The 23,432-nt window shown below is 38.6% G+C and overlaps 1 protein-coding gene across 1 annotated transcript in view; it reads left to right on the top strand.

The window, feature by feature from the left end:
• Grin3a (glutamate ionotropic receptor NMDA type subunit 3A) overlaps positions 1-23,432 on the top strand; it is a 174,330-nt gene that overhangs the window by 70,318 nt on the left and 80,580 nt on the right. The window lies entirely within an intron of this gene.

The raw sequence follows: 23,432 nt of genomic DNA, 5'->3' as shown, positions 1-23,432 counted from the left end.
TACCAAACATGACTTTTTTGTCAACTTGTCTGTATTTAGGATTATCTAGGGGCAACACCAGTGGACATTTCTGTGAGGGTGTATCCAATGAGGTAAAGCGAGGAGGGAAGACCTTCCCTGAATGTCGAGAGAACCACCACATGAAATGACATTCAGAATGAATAAAAGAGGGGGGAAAAGGCCAGATAAGCACTAGCATTCATGTCCCTCTACTTCTTTAGCAGCTGATAAGGCAGCCAGGAAGATTGGAGACAGAGAATTCTCATGGATAGTTGTGATAGTGATGTAAGATCTGTCTTGCAGCCAAAAGAACAGGAGAAATTTCACTTCTGGAGATTTTATGCAAAAATCTTGGCAATTTGATTTCTAAATCACAAATTCAAAATGGCAACTATTCAGCCCAATCTAGTACAAAACAATTTAATATATGTCTGTTGTGCAGATTCCAGACTATTATCATCTTAGTAAAAAGCTGAGCACAATGCTAACTAGAGTTTCATTCATCAAAGGTATGATTGCCAAATCAAGTCTTGAATGCTATGCATAAAATCCTGAAGAAGTCTATTCAAGGAGGTTAAAAAGAAAGACAGACAGATAAACCATGCATAGCAGAACAATTTTTAAATGAAATGAAATGAAATAGTCATTTCATTCCCAGCACCACTCATTTACAGAAGTGAAATCCTTAGGAAGTTAACCCAGGCCACAAGAAAATGTCTGCCAAACTCATCACAGTCATCTTTGTTACAGCAGCTCAGCTCTTAATGCTGTAGAACAAGCCTAATTAAAGCATATTGAATTTGAGACAATGAATTACTTTCTGACAAAGGTTCAAAATGTATATATTTGTAACAGTGTGGTTTCCATGTTGAAAATCTCTTATGTATAAGTACTTTTTTATATATAAAGGCACTCAAATTTTTTTTTTGTCATCCCAAGATTTTGGTGTCCATACTTTACATCTGGACTGCTTTTTAATATATTTTGTTTTATTTATTTAAGAGGGAAAAAGAGGTAGGGGGAGAGAGAGAGGGAGAGAATGGGCACGACAGAGCCTCCAGCCACTGCAAACAAACTGCAGGTGCATGTGCCCCGATGTGCATCTGGCTTACATGGGTCCTGGAGAATCAAACAAGGATCCTTTGGCTTTGCAGGCAAATGCCTGCTAAGCCATCTCTCCAGCCCTACATCTGGACTTTTGAAGAAGAATGTTGATGACAGAATTTTTCATGCTTCATCTGGAGACATGGTATAATGTAAACACATAAGTCCTCATCTTCCCAAAGCAAGGTCAAGTAAAACGAATTTCCAAATCCCTTGAATCACTCGGCATTCATTCCTAAGTATATTACATTATTCACATTCTTCAAGAATTAAGTACAAAATTCACCCTGTTAATTAAGCTTTAAACCCTAACTTGCTTAGTTGAAAATAATCATCCTTTCTTGAATGTTAGTGTATTTATAACTCTAAATTGTTTCGCCTTGAAGCATATTGAGAATCTGGGTATGTATATCAGTGGAGGAAGAATGGATATTCAAAGTAAAGACTCGGGCTATGGTAGCAGTCATGTCTGTAGGACTCAACAAATAAATGGCTGTCAGAAGCAACAAATAGTTAATACCTGCTAGGTAGCATCCTGGGTATCAGAGGAAATGATGGTATTTTTCACAGACACTAATAAAGGCAGTTTATAGGTTGGAAAATGTGGTGGCCAGATTAGTTCATAGCATTTAAAAATTTTGTTTGCTAGGTAAAATCTAGCAGGAAATTGGAAACAGGAATCCAGACAGAGTTTAGGAGTGAGATTGAGGCTCATGGGTGTCCTGGGTGGAGAACTAATACTGTATGTTAAATCCCTAGGGGAGTATATGGCCTGGGGGAGATGGTGATAGGGAGAAAAATTGCTGTTTCAAGAAAAGCACCATGAGTAAGAAGATCCAGTGTCAGAGGATGAGATGGGGGAAAGATAAGGTAGGACATAAAGAATCCCTGAAGCTAAATTGTGCAGGTTTAGGACTGCTCCTCCATGCACTGAATTTTCACTATTTAAGATTGTCATCATCCTTCTTGCCCTGCTTAGCTTCTTACCCATGAGTGTCAGACAGGACAGAGGTCAGTCAGCATGTATTCTAAAACCAGGAAGGCAGGAAAGTGTGTGTGTGTATGTGTGTGTGTGTGTGTGTGTGTGTGTGTGTGTGTGTGTGTGTGTTGATACCTAAAGAAATTAAATTTGCATGTTATGATTTTTCCATATTTTTAAAAATTCTATATGTAAAGCTCCTAAAGCCCAAATAATACTTAATGGAGAGAGACTAGAGGAATTCCCATTGAGATCAGGAACAAGACAGGGATGTCCACTTTCACCTCTGCTCTTCAGTATAGGACGGAAAGTCCTAGCTCAAGCAATAAGACAGAAAGAAATAAAGGGGATACAATATGGAAAGGAAGAAGTTAAGTTAGCTCTATTAGCAGATAACATGATTCTGTACATAAGAGACCCAAGAACCTCCATCCCAAAACTCTTTGAAGGTGATTAACTCCTTTAGCAAAGTAGCAGAATACAAAATCAATGCAAAAATATCAGTAGCCTTTCTATATGCAAATGAAAAAGATACAAAGAAAGAAATAAGTGACATTGTCCAATTTCCAATAGCAACACAAAAAGAAATTCCTTGGAGGGCTGGAGAGATGGCTTAGCGGTTAAGCGCTTGCCTGTGAAGCCTAAGGACCCCGGTTCAAGGCTCGGTTCCCCAGGTCCCACGTTAGCCAGATGCACAAGGGGGCGCACGCGTCTGGAGTTCGTTTGCAGAGGCTGGAAGCCCTGGCGCGCCCATTCTCTCTCTCTCCCTCTATCTGTCTTTCTCTCTGTGTCTGTCGCTCTCAAATAAATAAATAAATAAATTTTAAAAAAACAAAAATTAAAAAGAAATTCCTTGGAATAACATAAACCAAGGAAGTGAAAGATTTATACAATGAAAACATAAAAACACTCAAAAAAAAAGAAATTGAGGAGGGCTTGAGAAAATGGAAAGACCTCCCATGCTCTTGGATAGGCAGAATTAACATGGTGAAAATGGCAACCCTCCCACAGGCAATATATAAATTTAATGCAATTCCAATCAAAATCCCAACATTGTTCTTCACAGAGATAGAAAAAATGATCTCAAAATTCATGTGGAAAGGCAGAAGACCTCGGATATCCAAGCATATCCTCAGCAAAAGAAATATCTTTAGAAGCATCAACATACCTGATCTAAAGCTATATTACAAAGCCATAGTAAAAAAAAAAAAAAAAAAAAAAAAAAAAAAAAAAAAAAACCAGCATGGTACTGGCATAAAAACAGGAGCATAGACCAATGGAATAGAATCAAGGACCCAGACTTTGGGTCAAGCAACTACAGCTACTTGATATTTGACAAAGGCCCTGTTTTCATTCTTCATATTCACTTTATATCAGAGGTCTGAAAAGAAGACTACCAAAAGATCCATATACTTTCTCCCAAGAATTCCATATACTCTTCTTAAGATGCTTTTCTATATTAAAAAAAAAAAAAAAAAAAAAAAAAAATTTATTTGAGAGAGAGCAACAGAGAGAGAGAGAGAATGGGTACATCAGGGCCTCTAGCCACTGCAAATGAACTCCAGATGTATGCACTATCTTGTGCATCTGGCTTACATGGATACTGTGGAATCAAACCTGGGTCCTTACGCTTCTCAGGCAAGTGCTTTAAGCACTAAGCCATCTCTCCAGACCTTAGATCTTTTCTATTGAATACAATATTTAAAGCATAATAATGTCTTCTGCATGTTTTATCACTATATGTACATGTTGTGTGTGTATGTGTATGCATTTGTATGTGGGCATATGACACAGCACATGTATGGAGGTCAGAGGACAACCTCAGTCCTCACCCTTCACCTTGTTTGTGGCAGGATCTCTTGGTCACTAATATATACACCAGACTAGCTCACCTGCAAGCAAGCTTCTATAGATTCTCCTATCTCGTGCCTCCTATCTCACCATAAAAATTCTTGGATTACAGCCATGTGCTACTGCATCTGGTTTGCATGAGCTCTGAGGATCTGAACTCACATGTCCATGCTAGCATGGCCACAACTTGACCCGCTGATCATTCTGCCCATCCCATTTTTTTCATATTTTTGTATAAATGGTTTGTATTTCCAGCCCTAGTTTTTGGTTATAGTTTGCTTTTTTAATACATGTCTTAGAATTATAAAATATTTCTGTGGGTAAATGTGTTTGAACAAAAAAATATATTGAGTGCCAGGCATGGTGGCACATGCCTTTAATCCCAGCACTCGGGAGGCAGAGGTAGGAGGATCCCCATGAGTTCAAAGCCACCCTGAGACTACATAGTGAATTCCAGGTCAGCCTGGACTAGAGTGAGACCCTACCTTGAAAAACTTATATATATGTATAGAGAGAGAGACAGAGAGAGAGAGAGAGGATGACAAAGTTAGGTATGTGGTCTGTATTCTGACAGGGTCAATTAGCAGAGTGCTGGCAGAAGTTCGTGTGCCTCTGAGAGCAGATAACTTGCAGGGGATGAACTAGTTCCATTTTTCTTCTTGGTGATACTTATCTAGCATGCAAGCTCTACATTTCACATAATTAATAAAACTGTTAGGAATTAAGAGGGTATTTTATCACCACTTCAGGGTTAAGATTCATTGGCTTCAACCAACCACTGTGAGTCAGAAATAAAATTAAAAGCAAAAGGCTGTGGGAGACAGACCAATTTATAGTTCACTGACTGTTGTAGAGCCAACCAATCAGGGGTTGGAATCTGCAATCCCACCACTCCAGTGGAGATCAAAGGACAGAAATAATCTTGTTACTAGCTGCTTCTACAGATAACCCCAAAGGAGAAGGACTAGCCTGCTAGATGAATAAAATTCAAGAGAATGGCTGTATCTCCACCTATTTTGTCACAGTAATTTGTTTTGCACTAAAAAGCTAGGGAGATGGCTCAACAGTTCAAGGTTGTAAAGCCTTGTAAAGCCTGCCACCCCAGGTTCAATTCCCCATCATCTACATAAAACCAGACTCGAAGTCATACATGCTTTTATGATGCCAATGCACCTAGGAAGACAGAGCCAGAAGAATCTGAATCCTGTGGGAAAACTAGTCAGTTGTTCATTAGCAATCTGGCAGATCATTTTTAAGTACTTCTATTTATCTATTTGAGAACAGAGAGAGAATATGGACATACCAAGACTATTGCCACTGCAAGTGAACTCCAGATACATGTGCCATTTTGTGCATGTGGCTTTAAGTGAGCAGTGGGGAATTATACCTGGGCCAGCAGGCTTTGCAAGCAATCCCTTGTAATCACTGAGCCACCTGCTGTTCATTTGAAGTTGCAGGAGAGCTTACCTCAAAAAAATGTGCTGCATAGACACCAGCAATTGTCCTCTGACCACATATATGCCATGGCTCATGCACCCACACCCACATATACACACAAATAATATTTTGAAAGTGTGTGTGTGTGTGTGTGTGTGTGTGTGTGTGTGTGTGTTAGTCTTCCAGCGAAAATTGGAATTTCTCAGTGATATATTTAATAGAATATGTTCAGCTATTTCCCTAACATTAAACTGTATCTGGTGATACAGAAAACAGAACAGACAGAAGCCAGCATCCATTGTCTCCTCACACAAAGTACATTCTTGCAGCATTTTGTGCTGAATGATAGCTGGATAAAAACTCCAGTATCATTTTATCCATTGAGCTTCTCACATTGGTTTGCATCTAAGATGTAGATCTGAGTATTCTTAGAAACTTCTGGCATTGACACCCACTGTGCTGGGATAAGACAGGATGAGAAAATTACTTCACAAATCATAAAGTGCACTGAAAACCGAAGCCACACTTTTCCTCCAAGAACTGATGCGGCACAGATAAAGGCCACAGAGGACTCCAAATGAGCTCTTTGCTGATTATGACAGACGTCCTAGTACTTCTTTCCCAGCTTTGCACATAAAATGCTCCCTTTAGTCCCTAGTCTCAAACATTGAGAAAAAAAGAAAAGAAAAAGAGAATGTCAGCTCCATAGAGCAAATAGTCTAACACCATTGTTCAGGCACATGATAACACTGCCTTAGAGAAACAATCCTGGTGAGCATTCATGTATGCTGAAAATTAAATAGGCTTGCTGTGAGAGCAAGAGCAAACTTTAACCACAAATGCTAATACAAAAGATGCTAGCGTAGTCCAATAGGAAATGAGAAATATATCCCCCAAAAGTGAAAGAATACCCAGACTGATCTTCATATAACAGCATGTGGCTGGTCAGTAATTCATATGAATTCCTAGATTAAAAGCTGGCCATGAAGAAGGAAAGGATCCATAACTCCAAGGCAACCAAGGCACTATGAAAGGACTCTGAGGGAGAGGCCAAAGGAAACCACATCACACTGTCCATTCATTTCTTTAATTCATCACTAACAGCTACTTTATTCCAGCTACCTCATTGTGTGACTGGTAATTTAGTTAGAAGCTAAATGGACACTGTCCTTACAAAATGGAATTTACTGAGAAAGAAAACATTAATCAAGGGAAGACATGAATCATCAAATGGTTTAAACTGTAAGAAGTCACTGTGGAAAATAATGCAGTATCACCTGTGAGCCTTGAAAGGGACCCAATCTGAATGGCCCTGAGGAAAGTCAGAGGGCTGCCGTGGAGCTACATGAGTGTGTGAGAGAAGAGCATGTCAGGGTGTTGAGGCAGCGCTGTAGATATCTTCTACACCATGAGCTACAGATTAGAAGGCCAGGACTAAATAAATAAATATATGTGTGTGTGTGTGTATGTGTGTGTGTAAGAAGGTAGAGAATTTTGATAACCAGACATTCTGGAGAGAAATTTTTTGTTAAAAAAGAAATACCTAGGAGATGTCATAGTCTAGAAAGAACTGGACTCCAACAAGCCCTGTGTACTTTCAGATATAAAACAGAATAAGAGCAGGTAGAATTATGGCCATGAGATTGAGGCCTGAGACTATTTAGTGAATTCTAGGTCAGCCTAGACTAGAGCAAGACCCTACCTCAAAAAAAATAAATAAATAAAATAGTAGTAATGTCCTATTTACTCTAGCAAAAAAAATTAATAAGGGTTCATAGAAGTGTCCCCTATAAGACTTGTAATGAGAGAAAACAATTTAACATACTAGTGTAAGAGATGATATAAAAACAGAAATGGTCATATTCAAAAATACCAACATTTCATTAGTTACTCCATTTGTTTAAAAAAATCTTAATCAGGGCTAGAGAGATGGCTTAGTGCTTAAGGCATTTGCCTGCAAAGCCAGAGGATCCCACATACGCCAGATGCACAAGGGGGTGCATGCATCTAGAATTCATTTACAGTGGCTGGAAGTCCTGGCATGCCCAATTTTCTGCATCCCCTTTCTGCTTCTTTCTCCCTCTCAAATAAATAAATTAATTAAATATATTTTTAAAAAGAAAGAAAGAAATCTTAATCAAAATCCTAAAGGGTTTTTAATTATATATCTTTTACAGATAAATCACTAACTACATACTTTTTGTGTGTGGTTTTGTTTTGTTATGTTTTGGTTTTGGTTTTTCGAGGTGGGGTCTCACTCTAGCTCAGGCTGACCTGGAATTCACTATGTAATCTCAGGGTGGCCTTGAACTCATTGTGATCCTCCTACCTCTGCCTCCTGAGTGCTGGAGTTAAAAGCATGTGCCACCCACCCAGCTATATACTTTTAATTATATATAGCATATTTTTGTAATATCAATCTGAAGTGTCCTCCACAAGCTTATATTCTATGTACTTGGTCCCCAGCTATGGCACTATTTTTGAAGGCTCTGGAGCCTTTAAGAGGTAAGCCTAGTGGAAGTAGATCACTAAAAGAGAGCATTAGAATGTTGTGAAGTCTGTGGTTTCTGTCTGACTCTGTTTCCTGGTCCTCCATGGTGAGCAGCTCTACCTCACTCTACTGCCACCATGGATAGAAACTTCTGCCACAAGCTCCCATTACTGTGTGTTCTCCATTATAACAGACTGAAATATCTTTGAAACTAAGTCAAAATAAATTTTTCTTCCCATCATAGTTACTGTGAAGTATTAGATCACAATAATGTAGAAAACAAACAGAAGTTATATATTAAGTATTTATTTTATTTAATCATATATTATGATGATTTAATATTATACTTTATTATATATATGAATTATCATTCTTTTTTATTTTTGGATTTTCCACGTAGGGTCTCACTGTAGCCCAGGCTGACCTGGAATTCACTATGGAGTCTCATAGTGTCCTCAAACTCACAGCTGTTCTCCTGCCTCTGCCTCCCGAGTACACCATGCCCAGCTTTTATCATTCATGTTAAAAGATTCAAATGACTTGTTCTTCTAAGACCTGAAATATTCAACAGTAGTTATAATAAGAGAAGAGCTAGTGTTCATTGACCACTCCCATATAAAGACACTAAGCAAATGAGGTTAATGTAAGATCTTCCTACTTTAAATAGTTATAAGGGTTAAATAAAATACTCCAAGTACGTTATTCACTGTTACAAAATACCTGATATAAACAACATAAAAGAAAAAAAATGTTTATTTGGTTCACAGTTTCCAAGGTGTCAGTCCTTGGTTACTTGGTTTCATTGCTTTGGCAGAACAACATGATAGGCAGGATATACAAAGCAGATCTTCACACAACATGGCAACAGAGAGATAAAGAGAGGAACAGGAATGGACTGGGTTCTCAGTCCTCCAGTCAAAGTAATAATCCCAGTGACCTCACGTCAACTAGGTCCCAAGTCTTAAAGGTTACACTGTTCCCTATGCTGGGGTATGTGTCTCAGAACCTACCCCAGCATAGGTAACAGTTCATCAGAGCTGCGTTGCAGAAGCTACCCCAGCATAGGGAACAGTCCATCAGAGCCGCATCACAGAACCCACCCCAGCATAGGAAACAGTCCATCAGAGCCACGTCACAGAACCCACCCCAGCATAGGTAATAGTTCATCAGAGCCACGTCACAGAACCCACCCCAGCATAGGTAATAGTTCATCAGAGCCACGTCACAGAACCCACCCCAGCATAGGTAATAGTTCATCAGAGCTGCATATCTGGAATTCTAAACTGAGCTCGCAGAGATCCTCACCAAAGGTTCTCCTCTTTCAAAGTAATTGTTTACCACATATATAACCTTGGAGAAGTGCTCTAAGAGGCTTATAAGTATCACAAGCCCCCAAATGAGTTCATGAGCTTTCTGGGCTTTAGGAACCTCCCTTTTCCCCTTAGAAGGGAATGCTTCATTCCAGAGCAAATCCCTTCACAACATCTGGTCAGATTTCAATACTAATATTAATTTTATTTATCTCAAACTTTTATCCCCATCCTCTTTCTAAAGCACACACATATATACACACACATTCTCATGCCTACACTGGCTGTGAACTGATAAATCAAAATGGTCCCCTTTTGAACTAAGCTCTAAAGAGAATCTAGAAGACAAATTTCTTGACCACTATTAGCAGATTCACTGTCATAGTAGCATACATTTAAAACACCATTTCCTGGCTTCATAATACTTCTCTTTTTTAGTTCACCCTGTTTTAACTTCTGCTCTCTTATATTTTCTATGACCTGGAAAGTACCTTTTTGAGAAGGAAGAAAGTAAAATATATATTAACTAATGTTAAATTCAGGTATATAAAGAGTAAATAATATTAACAACAATCTAGAAAATAAATAAAATTGACCAATAAGCAAAATATGATAAATTTTACTTGTTATAAATGAACTTCTGTGGGTCTATGGATCCTTGGAGCCACAGTTCTCCAAAGGCATCCAGGCATCCATGAAGAACAGGGTCTTAAGCAGCTGTGAGCATGAAAGAACCACTTTTGAGAAGCAGTCTCAGCGAATAGCTCTTTTTTTTTCTTTTTTTTTTCTTTTTTTTTTGGTCAGGAAAATAGGTTTATAAGCAGCTGAGAGCGGGAAGAGGGTCCTAAGGGGATTGGTGGTTTCAAAGGTTGCTATCCTATGCCTAGGAACGTTCATTCCAGCACACAGGGAGAAAGTCAGGTGATCTACATAGTGGCGGGAAGAGGGGTGCAGGGAAATGGACCATGTGAAAGCTGCTGGCTGATAAGGAGTTTCATAGGCAGCTAGCCAAAGGTCACAGGGCTATGGGCAAAGCCTAAGTTCAGGTGTGATGGGCTTGAAGAGGGAGTGGCCTCCTGTAGCCCAGGGGTCCTTAGCCTTGCATGGCAGCTCAGGCCTAAAGGCACCAGCCTATGCCTGGCAGTGCCTGACAAACTTCTTATTAAATAGTAGTATGGTATTTTTACCTATGAAATTAGGAATTTTTTATTGACAGTTCTCAATTTTGAGCAAGCAACATTTTACAACACAATTGGAAGGTAACTTTATGACATGTTCATAAATACATTCGGCCATTTGTTATCAAGAACCTTAAGAGAGTCCACACCCTTTCATTCTTGACTTCCACTTCTAGGAATCTGTCCAAACAAAATAATTAAAGGGCTAGAGAGGTGGCTTAGTGGTTATGGTGCTTACCTAAAAATCCTAAGGACTCATGTTCAACTCTCCAGGTACCATGTAAGCCAGATGCATAGTGATGAAAGCACACAGGTCACACATGGACATAAGGGGCCCACACATCTGGAGTTAGATTGCAATGGCTGGAGGCCCTGGCACACCAATTTTCTTCCTCTCAGACTCTCTCTTTCTCTTTCATACATAGAAAAAGGGAAGTCCATTGGGCTTTCCTCAAAAAAAAACTTAATATGTTAGCAATAATTTATTGCATTGTCACTAAAGCCTGCAAAAATTCTGACATAAGATAATGCCTTGGCCACAGCAAGAGTCACCATATGATCACCACACATGGACTATTGCTAAATGCAATGTGTCAAACCAGGTAGGATGGTGACTCCCCTCAAAGAGTAGCATTCCCGCAGTAAAATATGGACATCTTAAATGCACTTAGACCTCATAGAGACTTTCAGAAACAAATTTTCATTCCCACCTAGGTTGTGCTCCTCATAGGACTTAACTCAATCTACGATGGTCATGTTATCTCTTTGTTGGTTAATTGTCCTACTGTTTTATTTACCACTGTGTGCCCATAAAGTAGCACAGAGTTCAGTAAATATTAAATATTTAATAAATATTTTATTAATAAATGAGTTGAGAACAGCAGCATCACTGATGACAGCATAGCATTCTACTGTGAATGCTTTGAAATCAATGCTTTTGATATGGCTTTCCAAAGCTTGTCCCATATCAGACACTATGCATAATATTATTTTAAAGACATATTCTTAGGTTGCTCTGTAAAGAAATGCTGAAATGTATTTCTTTTTAGGAAGTATGTTGATTGGGAAGGGTAGTACATCACAAAAGAGCATGTTAGTATTTCATAGCCACACACACACAGAGGGACAGAGAGAGAGAGAGGCTCTGGTTCCAAAGAACAACATGAGATGGTTCTTCTGATAGGTTTTGTGGAAAAGGCAAAGTTCCCTGCGATATGACCCAGTCTATATACTAGGAGCCATGGAGGAGCTGGACAGGAGTCAAAAGAGTCAGGAAGGCACTAAGTTAAGGCCTAAGACCATAATTTGGATGGCCATGGGGCTGCTACTCACAGAGAGCTGCTCTTGCTTTCCCATTCATTCCTGGGCAACATCTGGCTTCTTCAGACAACCACAGCTGTGTTCAAACACTATGATACAAACAGCTTGAAAGCCTCAATAAGGGGAAAATGTAGGATGATAACAAGGATACAGGTTCCCAGGTAGCAGTAGAGCTGTGTCAGAAATCTTTAGTGTTCCAGTATGGGTCAGACAAAAAATACCTGACAGTTAGGGGCTGAAAAAAAAAAATAACTTGATGTTTCCCCTCCATGCCTAAATATTCTCCAATTCCAGGAACTTTAGAAAAGCCATTAAACCCTTACTAATTAAAGTTGGTAAGTAGAAACAGAACAAAACACCATGTGATCTATTTCCTCCTCACCTATTCCTAAGATAATTTTGAGATGGCATCTTTACAGAATTTTTTAATAACTGTACTTTCATTAATTTCACATCAATACATTAATTCATACTAACTGCAGCAAAGTATTTTCAATTAGACACCCTGCTGAGCTTGCTTTAATGAATGTCTAAGATCATTTTCTCTGTTTGAATACAAACAGAGAATGTGCCAACATTTTGCAAACCCTTATCTTAAATAAGGGGGAAATTGTATTATAACCTTGTTTACATTATTAACCTACTTAGCAAGCAGTTTCTCAGCACCTAAATGTTTTCTATACCAAAGATGATGTTGTAGAGTATCTATAAATGTTCGCATATATCTTATGTATTTATAAACAATTATCAGCATGCATTGCTATAAGCCTTATGTTCCTACAGATACAGTCATATTATTTAAAAAGTCAATGGATGGGCTGGAGAGATGGCTTAGCGGTTAAGCGCTTGCCTGTGAAGCCTAAGGACCCCGGTTCGAGGCTCGGTTCCCCAGGTCCCACGTTAGCCAGATGCACAAGGGGGCACACGCGTCTGGAGTTCGTTTGCAGAGGCTGGAAGCCCTGGTGCGCCCATTCTCTCTCTCTCCCTCTATCTGTCTTTCTCTCTCTGTCACTCTCAAATAAATAAATAAAAATTTTTTTTAAAAAGTCAATGGAGATTAAATGGATATCTATATTTAGAATGAGGGAGAGCTAAGTGAATCATCATTTACCCTATGAAGAATCTTATTTTCATGCCCCACCAGTACATGAGGACATTGCAGGCTGTCTCCCAAAAGGGCTGTTTTGCTGGGCGTGATAACACACACTTTTAATACCAGCACTCAGGAGGCAGAGGCAGGAAGATCGCCATGGGCTCAAGGCCACCCTGAGACTACATATTAAATTCCAAGTCAGCCTGGGCTATAGTTAGACCCTACCTTGGAAAAACAAAAAAGTGGGAAGTGAGCTGTTTTATTCTTAAAATATATATTTCCACTCCACAAATACAGTGAAGTCAGTTGAATGTTAGACATTTCTGGTTTTGCCTCAAGCAGATATTCTGATCCTCAATCAGATGAGAGCCAGTAGGATACTACTGCTACTGTGTTCAGTGGCCAGTCAAAAGTCTTAACTGAGTTCAGCTCCACTGGGGATAAGGTCTGGCTAATTCAGGCAGTTAGGGCTCAATTTTCCCAACTGTGGGTAGATATAAGCTTGCTCTAGCTGATTGCACAAACATATATAGGATATCATTCATTAGCTTAAGTCAAGAGACATTTTGTCAGAAGCCATTAATATTTTTTAATCTTAAGAAGTCCAAGAAGCTGCTGCCTAAAAATGCCAAAGGAAAGAAAATTTCAGCAATTCAGTCAAAATAGAACCTATAAGTGTTTTCTTTAATTATATTTCAGCTAGGGTTTTGCCAGGCATGATCTGAAGACACAAAATTAATTGACTATTGGCAAAAAAATACATAAGTAAATACAGAAATATCTATGTCTTTAAAGTAATATTATGCACAGCATCTGACATGGGCCAAGCTTTGGAAAGCCATATCAAAAGCACTGATTTCAAAGTATTCACAGTAGAATGCTATGCTGTCATCAGTGATGCTGCAGTTCTTCACTTATTTATTAATAAAATATTTATTAAATATTTAATATTTACTGATTGTCTAGGGCTGATATGCTCAAAATAACAATCAGTTATCATGTCATAACTAACAGCTTGACATGACCATAGGAATAATGTCAGTTCTAGGAACTATAATAGTACTGCTAGTAGTAGTAGATATCTACTATGTTTCAGAGATGATACAATCTGATTTAAGTGAATTTTTCTTATTTATACTTTATTGTATACATACAGTTGAGAAAACTGAGCTAATAAAAACATAAATAATTCGTCCGAGGCCATATAGCTAATAAATGATAGAGGATTTGCATGCAGCAATATTTGACTATGATTTAATAATTCTTACTTCAGCTTTCATTTAAACATGCAGTAATAATGTCCTCCCCAACTTGACTTATTCCATCCAGTCCATGACGCAGCCCTGGACATGAGCTGTGAAAGCCCCACAAAGAAGATTGAAGGGCAGAAACTGGTCCTGAGGCTGTGACACTTGATTTTGTGCTCATAGAGTATGAATAAGTATGAAAGGAAGAAGGGAGAGTGACACAGATTCAGGAGGAAGTAGCTCCCCCATCCTCATTATTACTTCCCTGCCCAAAGAAGTACTGTAGCAGTAATATGCCCTTCTATGAACTTTAAGCTAAGAAGGAGTTGCTTCTTTGCACAGTGTGTATTCCATATGCTTTCTCCCACAGCTGGAGCACCCTGTCATTCTCACATGCTGTCCTACTACTTGACCACCCTTTAAAATGTGAGCTTCCTCCTGCAGCTCATCATCTCCAAATGAATCTGGAGCATCTGGGTATGAAATCTGGTGGCAACTAACATTTCCATTTTCCCTTCAACTGTTTCTCCACACAACCTTCAGCACAGCTGGTGCTGAATTCACATGACTCACATTCAAAGCATTAACTCAGTTCCTCGGCCTCAAGATATGGTTTAGAATTTAGAGTAAGATAGAAATGATCAATAATTTTAAGACATATGCAAATTTTAAGTAGATTATATAAAATATAAATACAAAATAAAGTAGCATGAAAAACTGTTCTAATATTTTTAGTTTTATCAAATCACCACTAGAATATAAAGATATCAAAAGAAATTTAAAACTCACTTCCTGCCACAGATTCTAGGAACTCCCCTAACAACCATCACTTCATATAAGAACTGTCCTCTAAAAGACCCATACTTAACTTCACATAAATTTCAAGATAAGACAAATGTTTCCTGAAAGAAGTGAAAGTTCTCTTAGTTTCTGACATAAGTCATTAATTTAGATCAGCTGATTCTGCTTACACTGGGAGTGAGAGATGATATACCACTCAACAATTTGATAAATTTTATGTAGAGGACACAAACTATCAGTTTTGTGGGGGAAAAAATGACCAAGATAGAAGTTAACCAGCACAGCTTCTTGCCAAGACTCAACAGCTTGTCACTCTCTGTGTCTTATAGCTGAGGTCACTTCTCCCTCATATTCAAGCATTACTACCCTTTTCTTCACTTTCCTAGACTCAGATTCTTTTGCCATTCGGGGAAAATTCATAATACTCTGTATAGATCCTTTCTTCTCAGTAGTCCAAAGAGCTACGGTTTGACCATCTCCAGGAGCATGTTAGAAATGGAGAATCTCTGGCTCTACTTAGACCTACTAAACCAAAATTGGCATTTTCACAAATTCCTGGATGTTTTATTTGTACTATGCCATCAGAAGAAGGATCAGTGGTAGAGCATGCACATAACCAGCACATATTTCTACTTACTGGCTCCACTTTGTCCTTCACTTTTGAATCCATGACATTTCTAGGTCTAACCACTAACTTACAAGCTTGGAGTTGGTTCTATACCCTATTAATAAGCACATGGTTCAATACTGTGATGTTGCTTAGCTCTGGTCTTTCTCCTAGCTTGCCAGTTACAGTTTTAGCCCAGCTTCTTGACGTCTTGGAAAATGGACCTGTGGTAATTAGATTCATGTGTCCCCATAAACTTATGGGTTATGAACTATGAGTCCCCAGCTAGTGGCCATTTGGGAATTGGAGCACCATAGAAGTAATGTATTATTAGGGGCAGAATTATGGGTGTTAGAGCCAGCTTTCCCTTTCCAGTGTTTGGCACACTATCCTGTCGCAGTTGTCCACCTGATGTTGGCTAGGAGATGATGGCCACCCTGTGCTCTCACCATCATTTTCCCTATCATCATGACTGTCCTCTAGAGTCTGTAAACCAAAATAAACCCTTTGTTCCCACAAGCTGCTCTTGTTTTTATGTTTTCTTCCAGCAATGCAAAGAAGCTAACTGCAACAGTGAAATTGGTACCAAGAATGGGGTTGTTGGTTCTAGAAACCTGACTGTGTGGCTTTGGGCCTTCTGGTCTTTTGAAATTGACTTTGGGGAGGAGTGTGGATGGATTTGAAATGTTAGCCTAAAAGATGCCTTGCAGTGCTGTAAATATAGGTTGACATAATATTGTGATCAGAGTTGAAAGACCTGAATGTAGGAAGAACTATGGACTGTGAGGGTTTGGCTTATACCAGGAAAGAAAGAGCTTTGTCTGGACTAGGATAGAAGCAGTTTGTTTGAGAGGCACGCTGTTATGTCCATGTCCTGAGAACTTGTGCAGAGTTGCATTGCATAGAAATGGACTGTTGTGAGTGTGGGGACATAACACAGAAAGAAATGAAATCTTTGGGCTGAAACTGCTGCCTGTTCAGCTGCAACTGTTTGAGACATCACAACCATTGTGATTGGACTAGCTCATCTGCATTGGGACAACAGAAAGAATGCAGAATCTTTTGAAGGGGACTGAATGCTGAAGGAGTATTCTGTTCTTCAAAGTCTGCTTTGTTTCCCCCTGGAATAACAAATTGGTAGCCCAATTGGTACTATGGAGTATAACAAATGCAGGAAATAGAGGGCCATTGAATTTATAACATGGTTTCGTATATTGGAAATGGCAATGGGCATTGTGAAGCAGACTTCTTGGATTACCTGTGTGGAGGCCCAATGGAGCTATGAGGATGAACCATGGGTTGCAATCAAGACCCAGTGGAGAGGCCAGGACTATAGGATGGCTGCCAAGGAGAGCTACAGGCACTAGATGAAGTTTTCTGGGACTCTAAATAGCCCAGCTGGAGGGAAAGGATTTGATCTTGAGAGATTTGTCACTGGTTGGAATTATCAGACTTGGAGACTTGTCACTGGTTGGAGTTGTTAGACTTGGAGCTACAGGGTTTGATGTTTGCCCTGTTTGTTTTAAATCCTGTATTTGAGGAATATTTCTTTGCTATGCCCAGTGCCATCCTTGGCAGTATAAATTTTTATAATTTTTATTCTGTGCCACTATGGGTTTTTTCTTTTTTTTTGTGGTGGTATGGCTCAGCTAAAAGACATTGGACTATGAGAATGTTTAAACATCATAGGGATTGATTAAAAAAAAATTCAGGGACCTTTAAAGTTGGACTAAATGCATTGCATTTTACATCATGGATGGTTATATTTATGGGGGCCAAGGGCATAAAGTGCTGATTTGATTCTGGTGTCCCCCATAAACTTTTATGTTCTTAATATTAGGTCCCCAGCTGGTAGTAATTTGGGAATTGGAGCATCCCAGACTTGATATATTATCAGTGCCAGCTTATGGGTGCTATAACCAGCTTCCCTTTGCTAGTGTTTGGCACACTCTCCTGTTGCTGCTGTCCTCCTGATTTTGGCCAGGAGGTGTTGTACACCCTTTGCTCATGCCATCATTTTCCCTTGCCATCATGGAGCTTCCCCTTGATTAAGTCGGTCAAATAAGCCCTTTCCTCCCACAAGCTGCTCTTGGTTGGGTGTCTTCAGCCAGCAGAATCTAATTGCAACAGGACCCAAGTGATTCTCTCTTTCATTGTCCATGCAGAACTCACCCACCCTACTGCCTACCTTATCTTGTTGTTGTTGTTGTTGTTTTTGATGCCTTCTACACAAACCAACAACAAACTGATTTGTCCTCCAAGGAGGCTCTGAACAGATTCCCCTCATAAGCTGTTCTAATCTTGACCTTTCTTTTGTGGAGAGGACATCTGTTGTTATCAGCTTCCTTGCTAAACCATTATTAGCCCATTTCTCAACCAGCTTTTCCCAGCTTCTAAATCAGATGACAAATCACTATTTGTAGCCTCACTGGAGAAATGAAAGGTGTTGCCCCATGTATTCTTTAATTCTACCATTAGCACACATTGACATACGTACTCATCTACAACTGAATGCTAAAAGGCAAAAATAAAAATTATATATGAGACATATGTCCTTTTGTCCCCAATCCAGTATGACCTTTTTGTTTTCATGTGCTTTGAGGAAAATGACGGTTTTGCTTCACTAAGATGACAAATAACTAATAATGACACACACCACTTATACAACCCTTCATCACCTCCTTCACTGCAGGACCGCTCTTGCTCCTCACATCTTCATGGGGTGTATAAAGCATTTAAAGTGGAAGAGATGGAGACTCTGAGGAGTGAAGTGATTTTTCCAAGTTTCAAGCTGTTAATTACTTCTAGTTTTGGTCATTGCAGATCAATCACAATTTCTAGCCCAGTGTTCTGCTTTCCATTAGATAATGTCCAGAGGATACAAAACAGAATGGTAGGATTACTCATAGCTCCCAAAGCTTTGCTCAGCCCTTTAAAAGCATTGTTTGAGAAAAATAATTATCAGAATAATTTAAAAAATAAATTTATAAATTTACATTAGATTATTCAGTGCATAGTACTACTGATGAATGACAGCTTTTTAAATGGTTTTAGCATGCTGGATATTGTGCTTGCCTCTGTAGTATGTGTGGTGGTGGTAGACGTGTGCATGTATGTACATCTGTATGTGCAAATGAGCTCACAGATATGCAGAGGCCAGAGAACAGTGTCAGCTATCCTTCCTCTATCACTCATCCTTGTATTTCCTTGAGACTAAGTGTCTCTTCACATGGAACTGAAGTTTTTGTGAGGTCCAGTGATTCTCTGAAGTCTGCACCCCACAAGACTGGGGTTACAAATGTGTGTGGCCACACCCAGCTGTCTACATGGGTGCTAAAGGACTCAGGTCTTCATGCTTGCAGCAAATGTTCTCACCTGCTGAGTCATCCCCCCAGCCTAGAATGCTGAACTTTTAAAAAAAAAAAAACAAGTGTGAAAGCAGGCAGTCAGTACATCGTGAGCCAAAATGAAGTCCAGGAGTGAAAAATGTATTTTGCTTTGTGTCATGTACCAAGTGACTAATTGGCAGTGAGAGCTCTCAGGGTTATAATTTCGGCCCAAGGTTCTGGTAAGTACAGGAACTCCTTGAACGGTTTATGATATCATAAGGTGAAATTATAGCTCCCCAAGGCCAAAAGTTGTTGAAAGGCTTTCAGCCATTGACTACTACAACTAACCTACCCTCTGTAGGAATTATAGGAAAAGCTATATTAAATGCCTAGTCATATTGACTAATAACTTTAAATTGAGAAATTATTTTTTAAAGAGTATGGCAGGCAGGCATTTCATTCATCCATCAGCTCTATAAATATGTATAAGTCACCAGATGTCTGGCCCTAAGATTATATGATGCTAGGATTGCAGCGTCAACCAATTCAGACCAAAGAACTATTTTTTTAAATCAGGAGACTTTGACATTAGATTACATGACCATGAAGTAAGTGTCATGACCATGATCAGGCAGCTTTGCCAACTATATTGGCAAGATGTGACCCATAGGGACAGGGGAGAATAGTATCAGAAAAGACCTTTAGAAGAAGTAAACACAGAGCTGAGCTCTGAATAATGAATCCAAATCCTGAAGGAAATGATGGCCAGTCAATCTTAACACTGAGGTAAATATGATGAAAGGAAAGAAATAAAGAGACCATGGAAAAACTCAGAGGTACAACCTCCCCCAAATGAAGAGCTGTGTGCATTTGCTAGAGGGAAAAGTAGAAAAGAATCAGAAAATAATGTGTAAAATAATGTACCCAGGACATCATCCACCTCTAATTCTCACACTTGGGAGGTAGAGCTAAAAGGATTGCTAGTTGAAGGTAGCCTGGAAAATGTAGTGAGACCTTGTCCCCCCAACAAAAAAGAGAGAGAGAGCCAGGCATGGTGGTACATGCCTTTAATCCCAGCACTCAGGAAGCAGAGGTAGGAGGATGGCCATGAATTCAAGGCCACCCTGAGACTACATAGTGAGTTCCAGGTCAGCCTGAGCTAGAGTGAAACTCTACCTCAAAAAAACAAAAAAACAAAAAAAAAAAAAAGAAAGAAGAAAATCGGAAGAGGGAGGAAGGAAGGAAAGAAGGATTGTAAGGAAAAGAAGAATGAACAAGAGAGAGAGGAAAGGAATGAAGGAAGGAGGGAGGGAGAGAGGAAGATAAATTTACACATATTATAAATACATTATATATATATATATAAGACATCATGTATATCCTAATACATATGTATTTTATGCACATCATATTTTGTGTGATATACAATGAGAAATATAAATTATACGTAATAGAGATTATAAAACATGCATATTTTATACACATCCATAGATGTATATTACCTGGGCAGATTTTGTAACATGGTGTAAACCACCAAGTCATTTTGTGTGAAATGCTTCATCTGTAGTCATAAGGAAAGGAATAATTTATTCAAAGACTATATAGATAATACTCAAAGAATAATTAGGATGACAAAATAAGATAAGACCATAAAATACTATACTGAAAGGAACAATAGGTCCAGGATTCTAAAAGACAGTGAGAGGTTATTCAATGTTAAACACTTGTCTAGTGAAGATGTAATTTATTTTGGAGGTGAATACAAAGATAGACTGGCACCAAATAGTAAAATTCTGGCAATAATACTGAAGTACTATTTAAAACAAATTATATTATTTTTAGAGATAACAGTTTTTATTTGTATCATATTTCCAACATCATGTATTTTCTGTTTAGTGATGTACTTATGATTTTAGCATTATTAAATATAAACAAATAATCCAAAGGCAATGAAAACTAGAACAAGAAAGATTATATTTCAAGTCACTAAGCTTTATCAATTGTAGGTGAAAGGAAAAAATAGAGACATAAAACATTAGATCAAAACAATTATTTAAATGTATGCTTCAGATTCTAAATATAAATCCTTGGAAACAGAAAAGGTGGATTTTATGGATTTTTTCATAATTAATAATAATGCTGTTCCCCAATATTATTTTAACTAAACAATTAATATGTTTAGAAAACCTCAACAATGCTCCATTTACAATAGACAAACAACATTAAAAAATTGAATTAAAAAATTCAAAAAAAATTATTTTAGCTGCAAAAAGCTATGTACTAATCAAACATTACAATGATATTTTTAAAATAATCAAATATGTAACCATAGTACTACTTTAATATAGTTACAAAAGAAAGAATAGAGCCTTTGGTAATTTTAAATTTTTTAAGTTTAGCTGGATATTGGTCCTGTGACAAGAGACATGCAATAACAACTTTAAATAGCCACTCATTCTTGTAACTTTTGTGCATTAATACTTGGAGTAAAAATGAACATCATTTTCCAAAAATAGTACCAAAAGATACTTGTGCAAATGTTTCATTTTAAAAAATTACCTTAAGATGAGTCAAACCATGGAAAATATTAGCTCAAAGGGAAATTCTTTCCACTCCACCCCCTACCAAGAAAAATCACAAGGATGTGAAAACAGAGGATTATAATGGAAGATGTCTCGCAACATTAACTGTAATGTTCATTTCCCTAAAAGCTATAATTCATGGCTGCTCCTCAGCATTTTTTCTTTCAGCAATTATGTATATTAGAGGAAAGTTTGAATACATAAAAGCTAAATGCTGATAGAAAAATCAAGCCTCATAAAAGATGAGTTGACTCCACTAGTTTTCCCTGAAGGCAGATAAGAAAGCCATCTAGATTTCTATCCCAAGGTGTCCCTGGTTCAGAGAAGTCCAAAAACCTTGTGGCAAAAGCTACAAGGCATTCTATTGGTCTTAATGCTTTCTGATATTCCTGTCAACACCACCATTAAGGGAAAACACCTTTGGTGTGAGGAGGAAGTTAGGAACAACTGATTCTCCTGGGAATTCAATGTGAATCTTACTTTTCTTTATTGAAAATTAATACACAAAGTACTCTTTTCTTTTTTTATGAAATTCATGGGTGCCATGATATACACTTTGTGAGAAATGTCCCAAACCAGCTGGGTTACCTTTCTATTTACAAGGCCTAATGTGGAGCATAAGACTCCATAAGTGTCATTGCTAGGACAAAATACCTGACTAATAATAACAACAATAATAATAAATTTTAAGGGATAAAGGGCTTATTCAGACTACAGTTTAAGGTTATAGTCCATGACAGTAGGTAGGGAAGGTATGTAGGCAGAAGCTTGAGCTAACAGGTCATATTCAGTCCACCATGGGGAAACAGAAGGTGAATGCTCGTGCTCAGCAAGCTCTCCCCATTTTCCACAGTACAGTAGCCCACTCATGAAATGGTACTGCCCACAGTTAAGATGAGTCTTCCCACATTAATTAATCTGATGAAAAGAATCCCACACAGGTATGCACACAGGTGAACCTAATCCTCGTGATCCCTCAGAAGTGATTCTATCAAGTTGACAATATAGCTGTACAAGTCCACACCTTGTCAACTTGATACCCACATATATCACATGTAGGTAATGACCTTCCATCCTTTATCTCTGTAGGTCCATAGCCACATAACAATGCAAAGTGTATTCAGTCTAAGTTCAAACATCCTCATAGTTCTAACACTACTTAAACGTGCTAGAGTAGTCTTCTGAGATTCAGGCGAACTTTAACTGTGAGCACCTACAACATCAAAATATGATGACAACGTACATCAGGACAAAGTTTCCAATCCAACAGGAAAAAATGGAGGCATCCCAAGGAATCATCAAACCAAAGCAAGACTTAAAACCTAGGAGGTAAAATGTCAAATCTTGAAGCTCCATGTATGACATCTGGGACTCACGATGAGATTATCTGGGCTCCATAAGGTTTGTGTAGCTCTGCCCCTCCAACTTTGCCTCCCTTAGGGCAGCTCCATTCTGAATCTTCAGTTTTCCTTGGCAAACATCCTACTGCATTCTGGCATTCTGGCACCTCCAACATTCTGGAGTCTCCATTGTAACTTACAGTTCTCCTCCATAGCTTCATACCATGGTCTTCTGTGGCCTCCTTGCAGAGAGTCTCATACTGCCACACATTGGCCACATTGACTCTCTAGAATTGTGATGAAATACTCCATGACCCATTCAATCTTATAACTTTCATTTTCCCAAAACCATTATCACATGGACAATGATACCAAGTTTTGCTGCCAATTTGGGATTAAACCTAGTCCCCCAGACTATAGCTGCAGAGGTTTCCAAATGCTTTCTAGACTGACCTTGGTGAAACATTTCCCTAGGTGGTTGTGTCTGAGCAAGGAACTCCTTTAGTTTAGGTTTTCTTCCTTCAAGTGAATTCCTTCAAGATGGAACCAGTGGTGGTGGGATTTTGCCCTAAGGACACCTTTCCTACTTGTCCCAGTGCATCACAGGAGATTTCTCTTCAATGGTGCTTATCTCTTCAGCAATACATCTGCTGTCTCAGCACCAACCTGAAGGTTATCCTATCTTCAGATTTCCTCTTCTGAACAATTTTGCCCTTTACTGTTAAGTTCAGCATCATTCAAGTTCTCAGGACTTGAACAAAAT

This window comes from Jaculus jaculus, chromosome 1 (assembly GCF_020740685.1).
Source record: "Jaculus jaculus isolate mJacJac1 chromosome 1, mJacJac1.mat.Y.cur, whole genome shotgun sequence".
NCBI lineage: Eukaryota > Metazoa > Chordata > Mammalia > Rodentia > Dipodidae > Jaculus > Jaculus jaculus.
Note: the sequence above shows the minus strand (reverse complement) of the source record. Positions and strands in the feature narration are given on the sequence as shown.